This window comes from Physeter macrocephalus, chromosome 13, assembly GCF_002837175.3.
Source record: "Physeter macrocephalus isolate SW-GA chromosome 13, ASM283717v5, whole genome shotgun sequence".
NCBI lineage: Eukaryota > Metazoa > Chordata > Mammalia > Artiodactyla > Physeteridae > Physeter > Physeter macrocephalus.
In genome coordinates this window covers 4476108-4476470 of record NC_041226.1, presented here as the reverse complement: position 1 = coordinate 4476470, position 363 = coordinate 4476108, and positions in this window count along the sequence as shown.

Genomic DNA, 363 nt, shown 5'->3' with positions numbered 1-363 from the left:
GGCCTCTCACTGCTGTGGCCTCTCCGGTTGCGGAGCACAGGCTCCGGACGCGCAGGCTCAGCGGCCATGGCTCACGGGCCCAGCCGCTCCGCGGCACGTGGGATCCTCCCGGACCCGGGCACGAACCCGTGTCCCCTGCATCGGCAGGAGGACCCTCAACCACTGCGCCACCAGGGAAGCCCCACAGTAATCATTTTAAGGCCACGGAAAAGCTGACGCCACGACCAGAGCTTTGGGCAACCACGGAAAGAGCAGGACCTGCCCCAGCGCGCAGGCGTCTGTCCTGCGGGGTGGGCGGGCACCACCCAGTGGGCACCTGGGCGCCCCCAGCCCTGCAGGTTCTGGGCCCGCCAAGCCCCGCCC